General features: G+C 36.7%; 1 long non-coding RNA gene and 1 pseudogene across 3 annotated transcripts; both read right to left on the bottom strand.

Annotated features, from left to right (window-relative positions):
• Positions 1 to 6,445: 6,445 nt before the first annotated feature.
• On the bottom strand, positions 6,446 to 7,633 carry LOC145049517 (uncharacterized). Of its 2 annotated transcripts, XR_013683297.1 has the most exons (5): positions 7,568 to 7,633; positions 7,290 to 7,499; positions 7,126 to 7,203; positions 6,849 to 7,052; positions 6,446 to 6,771 (listed from the first exon to the last, which is right to left on the bottom strand). It is a non-coding gene; the product is annotated as an uncharacterized LOC145049517 (long non-coding RNA). The 2 variants fall into 2 exon arrangements; XR_013683296.1 differs by having other exon boundaries at positions 6,446 to 7,052.
• A 548-nt stretch (positions 7,634 to 8,181) lies between these two features.
• LOC145049409 (uncharacterized) lies at positions 8,182 to 16,053 on the bottom strand (annotated as a pseudogene). The gene is made up of 8 exons (XR_013683275.1): positions 15,947 to 16,053; positions 14,632 to 14,689; positions 10,692 to 11,189; positions 10,324 to 10,385; positions 9,674 to 10,245; positions 9,491 to 9,602; positions 8,418 to 8,487; positions 8,182 to 8,320 (listed from the first exon to the last, which is right to left on the bottom strand). The product of XR_013683275.1 is annotated as an uncharacterized LOC145049409 (transcript).
• Between the last annotated feature and the right edge of the window lie 4,103 nt (positions 16,054 to 20,156).

Below are 20,156 nucleotides of genomic sequence, written 5' to 3'. Positions count from 1 at the left end.
GAAATGCAAAATATGAGAGGAAATACATAAATATGGTTATATTATACTTTGAAATCAAATAGCAATGAGTGTTTAACTTTGGTATTTCAATGTTAATATTTGGTTTTGGATTCTATATTTAATTGATATTTTTGGTATTGAAATGATAATGTTTGATTTGGGATTGTATAATTATTTTTTGTTTTAGATTTGTAATACAAAAAAAAGAGTTGATATTACTCATTTGCGACGGATCAGCAATCGAAAAGAAACAAAAACATATATTAAATTTGAGAGGGATCAGCGACAGAATACAAAAACATAGAATAGAGTTTTGCGACGGATTAGCGACAGATTAATGGTGCTGAGTTTTGTCGCCGATGTCCTAAATAATTGTATTAAGTGACGAATTTGCAATGGTTGATCCGTCGCTAAGGTCGTCGCAATGAAAAAGTAATCCGTTGCTAAATCTGTCGCTAGGTTTTAGCCACACTTTAATTGGTTAGAGAGTATGTTTATCGCTTATCCATCGCAAACGTCCTTTAGCGACAGAATAGCGACGGATTTTTCCGTCTCTGAAACCCAAATTTCTAGTAGTGAATGAAGACTTTCTTATTTAACATTAAATACTTAAAATACATTTAATGAAAAAAGCTAGAAAGTCCTATAAAACAAGAATAATATATATTATAAATATCTTAAATTAGTTATTGATGAACAAATTCAAATAAATCTAAATTAATTCTTAGGGGTGTTTGGATAGGGAAAAAATAGGTTGCTTATTGTTTATTGCTTAATCTCACCGCAATAAACAAATTTTAGTGTTTGGATATGAGTCTTTAAAAAACAACTTATTGTAATAAGCCAAATAAACTGATTTTAATAAGCAAGGGAGAGAATGTTTATTGTTTATTGTTTATTGCTTATTGGTTATTTTATTCATATAAGCTGGTTTTTTTTTTTTTTTGTCAAACACTTAAAATGTTTATTGCTTATTGCTTATTCTCACCACAATAAGCTAAATTAAACACATTTTAAAAAAATGTCTATTCCCACAGCAATAAGCAAATAAACAATAAGTTAATAAGTTAAAAATAATTTATCCAAACACTCCCTTAACGAAATAATACATCGGGTGTTTGAATATACGTGTTCGAAAAAAAAAAATCGGACTTAGGGGAGTAGAGATAATCAAATTGTTATTAGTTAAATCATTTTTAACAAAAACCACCGCTAAGATAACATTATGATGATCATTTAGGAATCCAAAATGAAATTGGAATATCACACTTCACACTTCAAACTTTTATATATATATATATATATATATATATATATATATATATATATATATATATATATATATATATATATATATATATATATATATATATATATATATATATATATTGTTAGATTAAATTTTCTTTTAATTAAATAAATATCTGCATACTAAAACAGTAGGTGTTTCACTGTTTTTGTCAAAATATCCACATTGCTTGTTTGAAAGCAAATAGTTTGTTTATTAATCATAAGTTATTTTAGTGACTTATCTTTAAAATGGCAAAGATGCGACATCTTCACACAAGATCTGAAAATATTCTGATGTTATCATTGGTGATAAGGGACGCCCTAGATAATGGCCGCGTGTACAAGAAGGATCTAACACGTGTGAAGTTAACGGTTCAAACTTTCTCTCTTTTCTTTTTGTTTGGTTTGAACCGGCGAAATATTATATAATAACCCGTGCCCGCGAACCAACTCGACACACAAAAAATCTGATTGGTGGAGACTTACACGTGTCCACCTAAAGTAGCAGTCACTCTTGTTCTGTGGATGGCAGCGAAGTGTGCTGTGGGACCCATCGTTCAAAATTTTCAACCAATAAAATCGTGAGAAGTGTCCTTGACGAGGACACGTAAGTGACTGCACATGTAGGTTCGTGTAACACGGAATATCTCGGGTTTCTTGGTTAGTGGAATTCGGGGCTCGGGTCGGGTTAGGCATATGGTGGAAAAGGCAGTCGGTCGATGGACACGTGGACCAGTAAGCGGCTTCCTTGGGTTCCTATTGCTTTGTTGTACGGTTCCTGCGTTTATGAGATACCTGACGGAATGGATGGTTTTTACCATCAAATAATATTTGCAGATAACAAATGAATAATTAAACGAAAGGTTGATAATATAGCCAGGGAATGATTTTTGCTATTTGTATTTAATTATTATTTTTTATATATATGAATTACTACTAAATTTGTTTTTCGTATTTAAAAATTACGATAGGTTATTATTTTTTGTTTAAAAATATTTTCTAAAAGACTTCATGAACTTTCATTTGAGAAACTCACTGTTTAAACATAAGTTATTACTGAATGTATAAGTATTTTTTAAACATCGAAATCAAGTTAACTGATAAATTAATGATCTATAAGAAAATGATCGGATGTTAACAAAAGTTAAATTGTTACTATATACATTTTTTTTTCATTCGATGATAAGGCTTCCCATTAATTGTTTACTATATGACATGTCTTATTTTGTTCTTATTAAAAAAAACTCTGCTAGTTCGTAAAATATTCAAATCTATAAAATTTTATCCTGTAATTTCATTTTAAATCTCATTATCTTTGATCAAAACTAATTAAGCATTAAAAAATGAATTACCAAACAAGATAATTATAATAAATAATAAATGTTTTGTTTAGCATTCAAACTTTAGCTTCATTTAAAACTTCAATATTTTTTAAGTTTTTACAAACAAAAATGTTGATAGAAACATCAAATATCTACATCAATATTTGAGTGGGGCATATAGTTCTAAGAGAAAAAATATTTGTTCTTAAACTTCTAAGAATTTAGACAAATGGTTACCATCCTGTTCGAGTGCTGGATCTCATTCGTGTTTAGGCAAATCCCAAAAACAGCCTTAATCATAATCATAATACAAGAAATAATTAAAAAATTAATGAAATTTCACAGAGTCATATATTACGTCGTTAGATTGTTGCGAAATATTGTTGGTGGGCACTGTAAATGACGATTTGCCCCCCAAACGATTTACTACGAAATCACCCCATACTACAACGTTCACTTTTGCACGAAGATTTTATATGGTGCGTCTTTCCATAGTTAGCACTATGTTTGTAGAGTGAGCCCATTTACAAAGTGCAAAATGCAAAAACGATATTATTTAGGGACAAATCACCATTTTAAGGTGCCTTCCACCTTTTTGTAGTGACCAGCTGCGAAATATACGGTTATTTATGAAATTTCGGTAATTTGTAGATACTAATCGGTAAAGATTTGTATACAATATGGATTACATGGTTGTACCTAAAAAAATATTGTGTATGGATCAATGGATCATCACCCATATTAAATACTTCTTGTAAAACGATTAAGAAAAAAAATGATATTTTCTCCCATACAAAAGGTCATTTTATAACTAACATCTTCTTTTTCAAGTTTGCTTCATTTCTATATGTTCTTAAAGAAGATAAGAAACAACGTTTAAGCTGGAAAACTAAAATAATAATAATAATAATAAAAGCAAGTTCAAAACATATTTGCTACATAAAACCAAAACCACTTTATTTTGAAAGATATATAAATATAAACCTTACCCTTTTTCTTCATTTGATTGTCTGTCTCACAAAACATTAATCAAGGTTTAAATGAATTTTTAAGTGAAAGATAAAAATTAAGTTGAAACTTTATCAGTGACATATTGACGAATGATGATGCTCTGCCTCCGAAAGAAAGAATTTTTCGAATGTGTGGCATAAGAAACACGAGGTGTCAAAATCACTCTAAAAAAGCAATTTATAAAGAAAATATTAAGAGACTGCAAGAGATGGAAATGTGAGGCATAGGATAAAGGATTTGTACAAGTTAAGTTACCCTCATCATTCACATTGCCATTGGTTAGATTCTTCAAGAGACATCCACTCCAATATTGACATGGAGTATTATTCTCTAAACGATGACGTAAAGGTGATGATTCATCGGAGGAGGAGATTTATTTGCTTGGTCATAAATAGCCAAGTCTTACAATTACCTTTTTTAGGTCGGTTTTTGCTGCATCTCTAAAGCACGATGCTTCCTGTCTCTTTTAATACACGTATTTGTTATTTTTGCTTCCTGTCTCTTTTGTTATTTGTTAGGTAGAGAGTGGTCTTTTTTGCGGTAGTAAATTTTTTCTGATATAGGCCATGCTATTTAGAAGGCACCTTTGTTACTTTTATCATGTTATATTTTTTTAAACTAAAATTAATTTATATGAAAAATAATCAATTTAAACAAATTAATTTTTATAATACTGAAATTCAATTAACTTCAAAGGAAAATTACAATAACACTTAAAATAATGAAAAATAAAACGTAGACATAAAAAACACGAAACATAGATATTAAAAATATGAACATAATATATTTATTTGCAATTACGTCTTTGGCCTTAAACGCTAATTTTTTCCACGCCGAGTAAAATTACTAGTATATTTCATTAAGATTTCCGTGTCATGGTTTTTTCCTTCTCTTTTGCAACACTCAAGTATTGCTCCAAAGTAGTTTTCAAGTTGTTCATCTCGGTCATCATTTTTTCAATATCACTCGAACAACTTGCAACCTTTTCACCCTTTCATTGCATGGCCTCCTCCCAGCGGATGATTATCTCATGGAACCTTAATAGACTCATATTCGTTGAGGTCAATCTCGACATGCACATCTGATGATCGGCTATAAGAGGTTTTAGAAGTTTTAGTTTTTTAAGAACCACCTGTGAATAACTCCGAAGTACATTTAGATATCTTGCTACATTTTTCGACTACTTCCTAATATTCCAAAAATAAAGAAAATTGAAAGGTGCCCCTTATCAGTCCGGTAAAGTACCGTAGATGTATGCAATATTGTTTATTCGTTTGCACCATTTTGTCTGCCATTTAATGCTCACAAATATCATGTTAAATTTCATTACAACTTTGTTGGTGTTTCTCCACTTCAAGCAAACTTGATCTTTTTTTTTTTATGTAATCTCCAAGCTTCATTTCTAAGAGAAAACACCTAGTAATGTTGTGTTAAAAGTTGGGGCATCTTGGTTGTTCCCGACTTTTGGGTTTTCAGAAACATCTACCTAAGCACGAGCCAACACTACTTCTTCCTCCATTGTTCAATTCTTAGAAGGTGCTTTTCCTTTTTTTTATTGGGTTCTGATTGAGGTTGAAATCTCTTCATGCTCAAACTCCGTTTCAGGTACGGTTTCGGGTTGAGAGTGAGTTTAGAATTGGCTTTGGATTGGGGGTTGGAATTGGAATTGAGAGTCAAAAAGGTTGTCAAATGGGTTGAAGTCATCTTTAGGTTGGGATTACACTTAAGATTGGAATTGGAATTGGGGTTGAGATTGAGATTGAGATTGGAATTAGGGTTGGGTATGAATAGGATATTAAGTGTAGTATGTACCGAGATAATGAAAACTATTAGTTCAATATATAGGACAATCAATTTGATTTGGGAAAAAGGTATGTGATGGAGGGTTTGAAGTGGTTGTGTTTTGGGTTGGATTGAGAATAGATAGTACCCATTTTTTCCATAAAATATGGAGAGTGTTTGAGTGAGAGATTGAAGGTTGTTGTGTGTTATAAAATAAGGTAGTTGTTAGTATTTATAAAGGTTGAAAAATGGTTAAGATTTTGAATCCTTTAATAAGAAACGAAAATAAGTTAAAAAATGATATATTTTTTTTTTAAATTTGAATTTTTTTTCTCTTCCTCTCTCATCGGTACACACTTGTCGAGTTAGGCCACCGAACTCGCATGTTGAGTTTATGGAACAGTGTTTGTAACATACCAAAAGTACTAGAAAAAAAATTTGTTTTTAAATCAACCAAAAGATTCATTCATTACTTTCAAAAATAGAGATTATCAAAAGTATTTCCAATAACATCAGAGTGGCAACAAAAATCATAGTATGAAATCGATTGTGGATGCGATGTAATCATGTTAGACTCTTCCTCTAGGAACCAGAAGTACCTGAAATATTTAAAACACAAAATTGTAAGCACAAAGCTTAGTGAGTTCCCCAAAATAAAACATATCATACATACATAACAAATCTATTTCAACCTCTAGAAGGTGTTATGCACTACTAGAAAAACAGGCTCTTACGACGCTCATTGCGCGTCGTAAAAGGCTCAGACGACGCGCAAATGCGTATCAAGGAAGGCTCTGTCATAAAGGAAGACGACTCGCATTCGTGTGTCGTAACCTTACGACGCGCGTGTTTACGACACGCATTACGTATCATTAAAGCCCCTGTCAAGAAAGGCCATGTCATAAATGAAGATGACACACATTTTTGCGTATCGTAATTTTAAATGTTTAAAAAAAATATTATTTATAGATTTACTAATTTTCAAATTAAGTTTGGATTCAATGTCTCATAATAGAAAATAAAATATCATATACGAAAAATTCAATCCATTACATAAAATTTAATGTCATAAAAATAATCGTTCCATGGAAAGATAAAACAAATCAATAGAAGTTGTAATAGAAATTTACAAACTAATAGTTCTAATAGCCTAATGTGTGTCTCAATGTAAACAAGATTTATAGCAACTTTTTTTTTGCAATGTTATTTGAAACTGGAGCCTTGAGATTTATAACAACTTTTTTTCTTTGCAATGTTATTTGAAACTGGAGCCTTGGGGAGCAGTTCAAACATAGCTAAATCATATTCCTCTACCAGATGGATCACCAACACCATTAATCTCCAATCTTTCAATGTTTCCTCTATCCTAAACAACAATATTTAAGACTCCAAACCAATAAATCATATCCAGTTAAGTATTAAGTCCCTGTTTTGTTTTTTTACCTGATTTGTACAACAAAGTTGTTGCTTAAATTCCAGGGAGTTATTTGTAATTCTCGCTCGATGTGGGAAGCAGCAGCTAAAGCTATTGCTTCAGTAGCTAGGGAGCTGATTCATTGCAGAGGAGAGACCACATGGATGAGTCATGTTGATTCCTAGAAGTTTCACTCTGTACATTCCAGCTAGCATGCTTTCAAAAGCACACGCCTAACACACAAAAAAAATAAGATAAAAGAAAAGGAAGATAAAGATAAAGAATGAAGAAAAGTGAAAAACATACATTTTCTAGTGTCACCATTCTTCTAAGCTCCTCCTCTAATGGAATACGAAAATTTCGCTTCATAACCCATGAACCCCTCTGGTGATTGGTTCCATAAATATAAAACAAACTGTTAATATATTGGTATTATGGGTAAAAAGGTAAAGTAAAGAGTAAAATTTCACCTGAAAATCACAAAATAACTTTAACCTCTTTCTTAAAGAAACTTCAGCTACATTTGCAAACTATGCAGATTACTCATTGGCACGAATGGCAGATGTCAAGCCACGTTTTTGAAGAGCACGAAACTCACGATACATGAACACCAGAAGCCTATTCATATTATACATCTGAACACCTTTTGATACAGGGGACATCACCTCCATGTGAGGCTCCTATTTACATTACACATTTTAAATAAATATACAGATGGAAAAAAGCGAAGGAAAGATATAGGTCAAACCCGTTGACCAACAACGTAAATCCGGTCAATGCGTCTTAATGAGAGCTTTCCCTTTGGAGAGTGAATGAGTAAATAGTCAGTGGATGAGAGTAATTTATATATATATATATATATATATATATATATATATATATATATATATATATATATCTTCTCTGGAATACTGAAGTTTATTTTACTTCTTAGAATACTGAAGTTTATTTTTCTGATTAGAACATCACCCCGTGGATTTCATCAGCTTTGGGTTGTGCATGCAAGGGTAATTCTTTAATCAACTTCGGGTTCTTTATCTACACAGGTAGCAAAGACAAAATGGTTATTTTAAAATAAAACTAAATATATAAAAGTAGGTGAAAAAAGTTCATTTGCAGCAAAAATATAAAAGTAAGGGCAAAATTGTCAATTTAACAATAACAATATAAAAGCAACGAAAAATGAAGGGTTGAAAGGTCTTAATGTCAATAATTTGGTAAAACGACCGATTGTAACATTTCCTTTTGCTGTGTAATTGAATATGATTACATTTTCAGGGAAGAAAAGGAAACATGATCTAAGTGAACACCATTAGAGCAATAATATTTGGAAGGAACAAGTAAAGATTAACAAAAAGGAGCCTTTTGAAAAGACATACTTATGTAGAAAAATAAAGATAAAAAAGAGTGTGGTTTGCCTTGCGTTGTAACGAGGCAAGAATGGTATCAATAGGCTCCTCCGCAACCTTCGGTTCAAGGGGAATACTCTCCTTCTCCGAGTCTAATACATCATACACATTAGTAAGCAAATTATCACAATAAATATGGTAAAAAAATGCCTCAAATATGAAAATGTCTTATTTATATGCTAAGCTTACCATGCCCAATCTTCTCCAATCTTGAGCCTGCACTAGTAAAAGCCTTTGATATATGACATAAAGCTCGCCTCTGTATCAAAAAAATTTGGAAATGGAATAAGGAATATTTGATAAATTACCGAAGAACAACGAATGGGCGGGGCACATATTTCACATTACTAAACATTTATATATTAAATTCTCGTCTCAAAAACCTCAAAGTCATTATGGTATTCATGTTTGCTCTATTTATGCTCTGATTTGACACCTATATCACCAGGAAATGGTATGCATTACAATAGCAGGACATTTCAAAACGGCTTACATTTTTGCTCTGTTTATGCTCTGATTTTACACCTATATCAGCAAGAAACGTATAAATTACTAATATTTTAGAAAGATGAATTGTGTGAAGAGGATATGTGTATCAATCAACAACGTGTTTACTTCTGATAATGATATGGTGGATTTCTTAGGCTAAGCAATGTGAAAGGCGTTTGTGTCGGTAGCATTGGCATCCGATGTGGGGGTTATAGTGTTCAAATAATATTTCTAGCTTCATCTCTCAATTTCAAGTTATATCATTTTTTGATATGAATCCATATAACTGAAATCAAATGTAAATAACTATGTAGTTTCTCATTATAGACAAGAAAATTAGTACATACAAATTTTAATTTTAATCTAATTATTCTTATTGTAAAAATACACATACTTGGGAGTTGAGATTAGATTAAACTAAATAGATAGTATATTTTTTTACTACAGAACAACAAATAAAAATACATTTTATATATTTCTAACAGTTACAAAATTTGTACCTTTATCTTATTTATATTCTTGTTAAAATTAAAGAAAATATGTTTTATAGTTATAAAATATTTCAAATATTTATATTCTTGTTAAAATTAAAGAAAATCCTGTTTCTAACCAAAGGTTGATCTTCTACATCTTCAACTTCATCTGGATACATATTTTACATTCCAATATGTTTCAAATAAACTATTTGTGGGTCCCAACACAATGTTCCATTCCATTCCATTCCCTTTTCGGTTACTACATACCAAACACTAGTTCAGAAACTTATTACTTACCTTCCATTTGATGCTGCCAATGTATCCACTTCTTCCAGCTCAAACTTAGAAGAGGTTCTAATGGTCCCACTTCAGATCCTAGCTGGCGTAAGGCTTTTTCTTGCTCAGCAGTCTGCAAAGGGGAAAAGATCAATGTTAAGGATGAAGGAAAGAACATAAAATGAGATTAGATTAGAAACAAACCTTTAAAGATAGAGAAACTACTTGTGCTAAATCAGGATCTTCCAATTGCCATAGATTAGGTACAACAACATCCCTTTGACTCATCTGGGAATCCTGTTTGGAAGCCTCAATTGCAGCTCGAATCATCTCTTCTTCAATGAACAGTTGCTGTCAAATGAGTGTTTACACCTGCATGTGATGGAAGAGAAGTTGGAAAGTCTTCATCATCATCATCATCATCGATTATCACATGTGCACGAGTTTCTGGGACATTTTTTGTTGTTGTCTCTGTGACATCTTCGATTCTTGGAGCATGTCCAGAATGATTTGATTCTGTACTTGGACCATCCTTGACCTCAATTAGAATCTGCCTCACTTCTCTTGGATGAGACACAAATGGTTCACTGCCCCTGAACCCTGACTCACTATCGAATATACTTCTTGTGAAGTTTGGATTAAGAAGAGAGAATGGGTTGATGTTGATATCTCTTGCAGAAGGAAAGAGGGAGAGAGGAGGTCTCAGAGATGGAAGAGTCGGATCATCTATGTCCATGAAATCCTCAGGTGGAGCACCAATGGAGGTTTCCTGTCTACTATAACAATATAAGTGAAATATGAGTCAGAAAGTAAGATGGAAGTTGAGAGCTTATTAAATGGTGAAGAAAACTAACATGTTTCTATCTCCTTCAGTGAAATGTGCATTAAAAGCTACATTGAGATCTCCACCATGTTCCTGATAGAAATATAGATAGCAAATATCTTAGTAAGCTTTGAAATTTACAAATTTAAAAGGTAAATCCAAGAAAACATGAAGCAAAAATACTCAAATCCATGAACCCTCACCAAAGCAAATGCAAAATTTGACCATTTTGAGATAATATCACTTGTTGACCTTATTGTTGCCAAATAAGTTACTTACAAACAGGAACCCAAAAAAGTCGCTACCTTTTTACATTGAGATCTCCACTGATGATGCTGATTATCCAGACTGGCCTTGAAAAACAACATCAACGGAGGTGAAGGGAACGCACAAAGAAACCCCCCGTGAGAGAGAAAGCAAGAGTCGATTTGGAGCAACTGCAAATTTGTCTTTTGGAAGCGATGGAGTTAAGTAAGCAGGATCATACCTAAAAGCGATTCTGCAAATATTATCCAGTGCAAATCTTTGAAGAATGTCTTGGAGATCAAGAATCGTATCATTAGTAGCAACAGTGGTTAATATTGGGATTAAACATTTGTTGAGTTGATCATCGACAACATTTTCGACAAAATGGCGAAGAGACTTTGTGTTAACTTCATGGATGGAAAGTTGTCTCTGGAACTTCCATTCGTCCACATCAACGTTAAAGATTCCATCTCCAAGCAGATCGAAGGGGGTTGACCGGAAAATATCGCCTTTTTGGTATGTTGAGAATTTAGTCTTGAGGATATGATGAACGTTTGCGGGGTTTCCGGTGAGCACACAGTTTTGAACGAAAGGACGGCGGAGCAAGAAGGTGAAGTAGCAACCGACAAATGAAATTGAAAGGTAGAGGCGCTACACTCTTTGTTTGTGTCACCACACATCAGCATAGAGAAATCGATAACCCTGAGGGTTTGATCTGTTCAAAAGACGAGATCAGAGTTTGGTGATATTGCGATTTTGTTGTGGGAGAAAAGAGGATTGGTGATGATATTAGGGTTTTTTTGGGTATTAGAGTGAGAGAAATATATATATAGAGAGAGAGATATATAGAAAGGAACGGTGGAAATAAGGTAGAGGATAACAATGGCGGCCTTTCAAACTTTTGGGATTTTCGTTTCCCCCGATGCAAAAGAAGAGAACACGCCTTTTATTAAAAAAAAATATAAAGCGACATTTCTAGACGACACCCATTTTTAAATAAGTGCCCTCCGTTTTTTTTTCTTTTTTTTGTTGGACATTAATTGTAGGGCATGTACAAAAGCGTGTCCTCTATCCTTCAGATTTTAGAAGATATGATATTATTTTTAGGGCACAAGCTTTTGAGTATCGTAAATCACCGCGTGTCATTGTTTCCTCGTCATTAAAGGGTTGTTTTCTAGTAGTGATGGGGAAAATCATAGTCTTACCCCCTTCCATGGACCAAATCATTTTCCTTACTTGTACAAGTTCCAAGGACCATATCCTGGTCTTCCAAACAATCGTTAGGGGCCAAACCCTGATCTTACATGCAAATACCAGGGGCCAAACCTTGGTCTTTCATATAAATGCCAACGGTTTAACCTTGATCTTACATTTAAGTATCACAAAGAAAACTAGCATCATACATAGTATAGTGAAAGAAATCACCTCACAACGTAGTCAACAGCTAACTAGCTCATGCAAGCAAGAAATGGGTACTACACTCTTGGGTTTTGTGTACTATAACACTCCTATGGTGCACATACAACCGTAATGCTTTGGATGTAAGTTTTCTCTAGTTATACATGCAACAAAAAATTATCCAAAGCATGAAACCTCTAACTAGCATACAAATTTGGTACATGAAACATAAAACTAGTTAGAAGAATACCTCTTATTTTTAGCTTGTAGTTGTTGGCCTTTCAAGATGTAACACCCGGTTCCTGGTACGTATTTAAATTCAGAAATTTGTGTTTTACTCTAGGACTTGGTGAGTTGGAGGCCCAACTCGCCGATTAGACTCGACATTTCACGGGAACTTTAGTGATCTACTCGACGAGTCGGGGGACCAACTTTGTAACGACCCAAAATTTCAGACCAAAAATTTCGTTTTAATTAAGTTAGAGTAAATTACACGAATCGTCCCTCGTGTGGGGACCAAAATGCACGTTTAGTTCTTATTTTTCAAAAATTTACTCGGACCGTCCCTCGTTATTTTAAAATTTACACGCTTCATCACTCCAGACATAAAAATACCATTTTTCCCTCATTTATTTATTTTTTATTTTTATTTTATTTGTTTATTATTTTTAGATTTAAAAGAAAAGAAAAAAACAATAAATATCCATAACCCCCTTCCCTTTCCCCGACTTCCTCTACTTTTGTCTTCCTTATTATCAACCATTCCCAACACCGGCGAGCCTCCATCATGCCCTCTTCACCTTCACCCTAAATCGGTAAACCAAAATCATAGAGGGTTTCTTTCAAAACTCACTACGCCACAAAAATGCTTCAGGGGTCAATCATAAAAATAGTGTTGGTAGTTTAGGCAGAATAGACATGATCTCTACCACCACCACCACCACCATATCAGATCTGCATTTAGATCTGAAACTCAAACTGATATTTCGTCAGAGTAGGGATTACTATAGATATGGAAATTAGAGAAGAAGAAGATTCATATGGGAGAAGAAGTGGAATCAGCGTCAGATTTCGGCCATCTTCTTCACCTACAACTTCAGTTTTGATTCAGAACAAATCAGTGGTGGTCCTGTAGAGGTTTGATTTGTGCAATTTACCCAAAAATACTAAGAAGACGAGGCGACGGAGTGCAGATCTGGGAATCACCTTCTCCGGCAAGGCAGCGACTTCATACGTCGCTGGAAATGGATTCGATCTAGGAAGGAAAGAAAAAATAAAAGATTCCCAGAAAAGTGTGTGTTTGTTTCTAGACTCGAGAAAAAATCTCTCATTTTTGTGTTTTTCATCAGAGAGAAAGAACAAACCCTTTCCTAAAAAGTGATTTTCAGACCTCGAGTTCTAGGGTTAAATATAGATCGATGTCTTGAGGTTTAATTATTGAGTTCTTATGTTATTGGTTATGAAAAGAATAAAGGAAAGAGAAAAAAGAAAAATAAAAACATGAGTTCTTGAGTTTTGTTCTTGTTTGTGAATGAGAGAGAAACAAAAGTGATAGAGAGATAGATATGCTGGGAGGGAAGGGTATGGGTATACTTTTTTTCAATTAAAATATATTTTTTAATAATTAAAAATAATCAGAAATGTTAAAAATAAATGAAAAATAAAATTAAAAAGGGCATTATTGTCATTTTATGTCCTGCAAGGGATTAAGCATGTATATTTAAACTAACGAGGGATAAAACACGTAACATTTGACCAAACGAGGGACGGTCCGAGTTAATTATGAAAAATAGGGATTGAACGTGCTTTTTAACACCTGCATGAGGGACGATTTGTGTAATTTACTCATTAAGTTATTACATAAAACCATTAGTATAAAACATTCATAATAATATCTCATGTCAAAACCAGTGTATCAATAATTAAGCATATCGTCATAAAATAATATCAGAGTTTAATCCCAAAAACCTCCTGTACGGAAAACATAATGTGATGCGCTGCGATCGAGCCGGCTCATTTCCTTTGAAAATGAAGTACCTGAAACCATAAACAAAACTGTAAGCACGAAGCTTAGTGAGTTCCCCAGAGCATACCCTACACAATCCACGTAACCACACAGCCCATATCAGCTATAACAGCTACATAAACCGTAACAATCGCATAAGCATGCATATACACATATAAAGATTCCATGGAAATCCTACAAGGTCTTATTCACATACTCACGTAAATCATATCAGCTGCACTAGGCTTGCATATAAACATATAGGGAAGCCCTGGAAACCCTCCAAGGTCTTACACCGGGTGCCATGGGAACCCCCACATGGTCTTAGTCCAATGCCTCGGGAACCCCCCGAGGTCTTTGACCTAGGATGCCAAGGAAACCCTCCAAGGTCTTACACCTAAGTGCCTCGGGAACCCCTCGAGGTCTTGACCTAGGATGCCAAGGAATCCCTCCAAAGTCTTACACCTAAGTGCCTCGGGAAACCTCCGAGGTCTTCCATGCAAGTATCACAAAGACCACTAACATATCACGTACCACAAAATCAATTAGCATACCACATAATCACTAGCATACTCCCTATCACATAACTAGCTAACATGCCACATAATACAACTTCAGCTAGTATATTACATATCATAAAATGGGCAGGCATTGGTGCCTTAGACCCATTGGTATGGTGAGGAGACTAACCTGGCACTGCTGAAGTCCCGCATACATAATCCCAACTGTTGGATGACAGATTCCCAAACTGTCAATATAAAAATATCTCCAACTTAATAATTGGGTTCCAACGCAAAAATCATAAGTCCAAGCTTAGGGTAAAAGACTGTTTTACCCTTATCTTAGCTTGATTCAACTCAAGGCCCAAATCCAAATCCCCGAAAGTTAAATTACGAATCAAAGCCCAACATATGGCCCAATTTTCCAAATTGGGCTCAAACCTCCATATGGACTGATTTAAGGCCCAACCAATCATTCTAGTCCAAACATTAGGCATTCCTGTGGCCCAACCTCTCATAATCCTTAGGGCTCAGTTGTGGCCCACTTATGGCCTAATTTTCCCAATTGGGCCCAAGCCTCTCTAACGGATCTTATTCTAAGGCCCAATGATTTCCTAAGTCCATAACATGTTCCCAAGTGGCCCATTAAGGCCCACAACAACTTAGTTCAATAAGTGGCTCAATAAGAACCCAATTCCAATTAAGGTTTTTCATATATATGTCGATTAGGGTTAAGCGTCCCTACTTAACCCATTAAGGACTTAATCCAATAGGTCTGATATTTCCTTTAAGTTAATTTGTCATTATTTGTTAATTAATATTTCAAGTTAATTAAATAATCCCGATGCGCTCCCAATATGTCCCAAATTAGGGTTTCATGACATTAGGGTTTTCCAACCCATCTTAGCCCAATGGGTCCAAAACCAAGTCCTTAAACCCATTAAGGTTTTCCTTAGGTCAATTAGGGTCTATTAGACCCATTAGGGTTTCACTAACCCCATTAGTCACATGCTTGGGCTTTTAGGTCCATTAAGCTTCATTGGGCCCATTAGGGCTTACAAGGCCCATTAGGGTTTTAGTCTCTTGTCCAAACATCCCAGCGACTCACAACACAATGGGGTACACCGCCACCCGACACGGCGGCCGATGGCAGCAGGAGGCGGCAGCCACCACCCTATGGTGGTGGTTTGAGTTTCCTTTTTCATTATCTGTCATGATTACATTTTTTACAATGAAATCCCAAAAATAAACACACACACTACACTAAGATAAACACACATACACACACAATCACCCTAGTGGTGGCCGGCGGTCGTACGTGGCGGCAGCCACCACCTCACGGTGGTAGTGGTGGTTGTTCTTGATTTTCCAGCCAACCAAACTACACACATACACACACTAAAGCAAAATAACACCCACATGCTTTCTTTCTTGTAAACGGATCCAACCACCCACCTGGTGGCGCAAAGTGGCGGTAGCAACGGTTTCATGATGGCAGCCACCACCTCACAGTGGTGGCGGTGATTTCTTTCGGTTCTCGGTCAGGCATCCCCACACCACAAGAACTTGAAACAGAACTGTACACCCACACAAACTCACAGCAACCTCCCATGTTGGCAGGTGGTGACGAGATAAGGCAGCAACGACTATCGACAAAGATGCAGCAGTGGGTCTCCCGATCTCTACAAGTGAATCACGTTGGAGCAGCAGCAACGATCCAAACGGCAATGGTCATGACTGAGAAGGAGCTACAGGAGAACGGGGAAGAGAAGAACATGACGGGGAGGTGGCGGAACGGAAGAAGATGCGAAGAGGGTGTCGGCTTCCACCGAAAACAGAAGCAGCGACATCTCGGGTGTGCTCCATTCGATCATCCGCTTCCATGATGTCTAACATCGGATTTTGTCTTCAACCAGACGGCACCACAATGTCTTGGTGGTGCAAGGTGACTATGGAAGAGATGGCAGCGGCTGGAGGAAGGATACATGAAGGTGGCGGTTGAGGATATGAAAGTCTAGGGTTAGGGTTACGAACAAAGTGACGGGTATATACCATTCCATATGCAAACATTATCCTTCATCGACTTCCAGCCCCCCTATATTCTTTTCAACTTCAATACATTATTTACCAATTAAACCCCTTCTATAATAGTTCATTACAATTCTAGTCCCAGAAGTTACCACTTGACCACCAACATACCAAAATCCTTTCAATCTAAGTCCAATAATTACCAAGCAGGCCATGACTTTTAAAATCGTTTTCAAATTAAATCCAAAACTTACGCTTTTAACCCCCAACATGTAAAATTAATTCATTTGGCTCCCAGAAACCTACGCCCCCGCTAAATAATATGAATTTATTGCGACTATTCGTTCATCAAATTTTATCTATTTATTTATTAATTAAACATGATGTTACAACTCTCCCCCACTTAAATTAGATTGCGTCCTTAAAATCATTCCTTACCATCCGTTACACGCCCGAAAACTTTGGTGACATGGTCACAATACTGGGTACACCCTAGCCTACCCAGGGTAACCATGACCAACCTTCGCAAGGTTCTAGAACCTGAAGATGAACGAATTTCCGCAGTCTCGAGAGGGTCTGTCTCCCTAACAGACCGTCCGCACCGAACTGTCGTCGAATTTATTACACTTATCTCCCAACTAGATATGCAACTTCTGATAACCTGAGGTTCCCACTAGAGAATAGAGTCACAGACCAAATTTCCCTGCAGTACACTTATATCTAACTGAAGCTCAGATAATCCCTCGAAACAACGGACATCTAACCGATTGCTGAGCCAAAACACACTCAACAGTCCCACGCGACCTCTGAAGGATACCTCGTTTGCCAATAACTACCCTAACTATACCGCCACTCATGGCTCATCTAATCCTTCTGATCCATCTGATCATGATAGGCTGACAATTTGTTGCCCCTGAATCTGACGCACGAAAATGTGGATGCTACCAGAATAACTGTAGTCTTACATCATACCCGGTTTCCTTCGACCTACCGTTTCCTGATTTAATTATGTTGTGACCTAATTACAACCTTGTGAAATGGCCCACACTGGCCTAAGTCCTCCGAAAAAATCTGTGAATGTCACAGCTACCCTGCCGTTTGTCTGTATCTCTCACACTATATGGCCGTTGTGGACGCTACAGCTCCGCCGTAGTCTTACAACACTTTCACCCTAACTAACCATTAGTGAATGCTACGGCTCCCGCGTAGTCTTACAACACTTCCATACCAACTGACCATTAGTGAATGCTATGACTCCCCCGTAGTCTTACAACTCTTCCATACTAACTGACCATTAGTGAATGCTACGACTCCCCCATAGTCTTACAACACTTCCATCCTAACACAACCGTAGCCCAATACCTTACCCCTAATCTATCAATTCAAAACGCATGCAGAGTGAATCACACACTCGACCGAACACCCAAACTGAACTCAATTTGTGACTGGAGCCCCAACTCGTCTCCCCAAATTTTGTTATCAACCCCCCAAGAAGATGCGATTCACATGACGGGGAGTCTTATCGGACTCCAACTCGCACAAACCTCAACCAAATAGCCACTTGGGATGCTATTTTCCCTCGATGAGGACAAGAAGCCCATCCCGATCTCACATATCTGTCCCTGTCCTGAATACCTACGTGGTTCTCCTCCACTTAGATTCGACTAAGTTTTCGCAATACATGAGATTTGAAGGATTCCCGATCCTCCTTACTCTTTAATAACCAATTGCTGACAACCTGTTTCTCGTCTGTGCGAGTGCTCTATTACGGGTCCAAATCCCCAAGGACCATATACTCCTAAAGACCAGACAAAACTTCCTGAATCCCAGTGAGACTAATAATCTCAAACGCCTTGAAATGATGCTCCACCTACATCTTGAGGTTCGACTAACCGATGTCCAGGCCAAGGCCTCAACAGTAAACCAATTCCCCTGGCGCTTCTAAAAACTGACTCGAGCATAATGGCCGAGTCATCAATCCTATCCGTAGGCCTTCCGCATCATGTTCGTGAACCGATCTCGACCCTAGACCCAGATTACCCTGAATGCTCCAAGCTAGCAAAGAGGGAAGCAACTTTTACTAACCACCCCATAACTCACGGTATGTAATCGGCATACGAAGAATGCTTAAATAGATGGTCCAAACACAAGTAGGGAAACAACCCAGAGATGCACTCACTAAAATCCTCGAAACAAAAACTCCATTGTGCAGTTTCCCGCAAGTACCGCACAAAATCTGGCCATGCTGGCCCATCAAAACTAACTCAAACTCTTGGGTCTCTTCCCGAGACCCTCCAATATATGCACCCGATCTGGTCCCCTCTTCCTGACGTGCTCCAAACCGATCCCTGCTCTCGAGCTCTAGAAAGCATGTCAATCAGGGTCTCACACCCTGGCATACTCACCATATCATATGTCAATGGCTGAACTTCAATAGTTAGAGCAACCTCTGCTCTACATCTGGATACTAACTATCCCCAAGACATAGTATCCAATATCGAAAGTGAAATAGATCGCATAATCAATCCTTTCCGCTTGATACAAGAGATCCAAGGCGAACTCAAACTCCTGGCAGTCCTTCCGATGTCGGGCTCACCACCGGAGTCGGGACCAAACCCTGGTCCTTCTCCTTGCGTGCTCATCCGCATTATGCATAGCAGCTATCCTCACGGTCCAATCATAATCAAGGATTCTCCTTCCCAGGCTTCTTAGATTCTCCAAGAATCTCACTTATTCGAGTATGGATCATGGGCTTCCAGTAGTACGGACTCATACTACCTTCCACACCTCTCCATACTTTCCTTAGCAATCCTCCTGAGTCCTCTAAGTCACCTACCCCATTGGTACACCGAATATCCACTAAACAGCAGGACGATACTCACCGAAGCAACTCCTAGGCTCCCCCTAGGTTTCTAACCTCACTAAATCGTCCCACTAACTCACTGGAGCATATCCTAGGCTTTCCTAGGTTCCCAACCTCGCCCTGCCATCACCTGCTGAAGAACTCCCCATGATGCCAACCATTTACGTCCTGGATATCATCACATCCACTTATTAGGTGACTCCCATCACATAAGAGTTCCACAAAGCACAAAGCAAGTAGCATTCCTGCAGTTACACTCCGACCCAAAGAACCGCCATAAAACATTCAGTCCACATATCGCAGCTCGCGCTATCCACATCCATCAATCCTCACCATCAGCTTCCTTATGCATGCAAATTATACACAGAACAGGATCCGATAGACTGTCGAATAATACTCTACCCTAGGACCACAACCAAACAAGGAACATGAAATAAGGCCAAATCTATTGTTCTAAGGCTATAAGATCCTAAACGTATACAATTTTAAAAGCATACACATAGCAGTTACAAATACCAATTATCATTCTCATTCCATCATGGCATCCAATATTCCAAGGCTACAAGCATCACATATCAGGCCAACCTATTACTGACTACTCAACACTAGCATGCAAGTCTACCAGCTCATATAACATATACAGGCATCTCTCCTAGCCCTAACTAGCATGTGAGTCACATATTCATAAACCAAGTGATAACAGACAACATATGTGGGTATTCTGGGGAAACTTACTTGAGCTCGGCTGATTGCACGCATCACACACATCGTTCTTTTCAAAGTTCTTTTCCCTTTTTAGCCTCTTCTTTAAATTCCTTTTTATA

This window comes from Lactuca serriola, chromosome 5, assembly GCF_051521515.1.
Source record: "Lactuca serriola cultivar US96UC23 chromosome 5, Lser_US96UC23_V15, whole genome shotgun sequence".
NCBI lineage: Eukaryota > Viridiplantae > Streptophyta > Magnoliopsida > Asterales > Asteraceae > Lactuca > Lactuca serriola.
This window is presented reverse-complemented; position numbering and strand designations above follow the sequence as displayed.